The sequence below is a fragment of the Amblyomma mixtum genome, chromosome 7, assembly GCF_055824585.1.
Source record: "Amblyomma mixtum isolate Tamu chromosome 7, ASM5582458v1, whole genome shotgun sequence".
Classification (NCBI taxonomy): Eukaryota; Metazoa; Arthropoda; class Arachnida; order Ixodida; family Ixodidae; genus Amblyomma; species Amblyomma mixtum.
Genome location: NC_143018.1, coordinates 78957103 through 78957797, shown reverse-complemented (window position 1 = coordinate 78957797; position 695 = coordinate 78957103).

The window sequence follows — 695 nt, the reverse complement described above, 5'->3', positions numbered from 1 at the left end:
TCACACTGTTCAGTTTGCGATAGTCGACACAAAACCGGAGAGTGCCGTCCTTCTTCTTAACAAGGACTACAGGTGAAGACCACGGGCTTTGGGAAGGTTGAACAACGCCATCATCAAGCATTTCCTGAACCTGAGTTTGGATAACCGCCCGTTCTTTAGCAGAAACACGATAAGGCTGCTGTCGTATAGGGCGAGCGTCGTCATAAGTGATGATGCGGTGCTGCGTGATGGGTGTTTGACGAACCTTCGAGGAGGAAGCGAAGCACGACTTGTATTTCTTCAGCAGCTGTTCCAAAGCCAGTCGTTGCTCCCGAGACAGATGGCAGTTTATGTCGACGTGTTCAAGGAAAGGTTCGTCAGTGCCGGCTGCCGCGGACGCAAAACAAACGGGAATATCGGTAACAGGTTCGGCAGAAGCGATAGCAGTTCCTGCAAAAAGGTGCCGGTACTCATTAGAAAAATTAGTGACCAGGACCGCAGACCGGCCACCACGAAGCGTCAGTAGACTGCGAGCGGTGCAGATGCCTTGAGTAAGCAGGAGTGAACGGTTAGTCTCGGGGACTGCTTCTGCGTCATGCAAGTCGTTGCAGGTGACTTCAACCAAAACACTGCTCCGTGGCGGCAACGTGACACTGTCTGCAGAAACACGAAGGGCGGCACTGCGGTGGCAAGGTTCGTCGAGGTGGGTCGCTTTA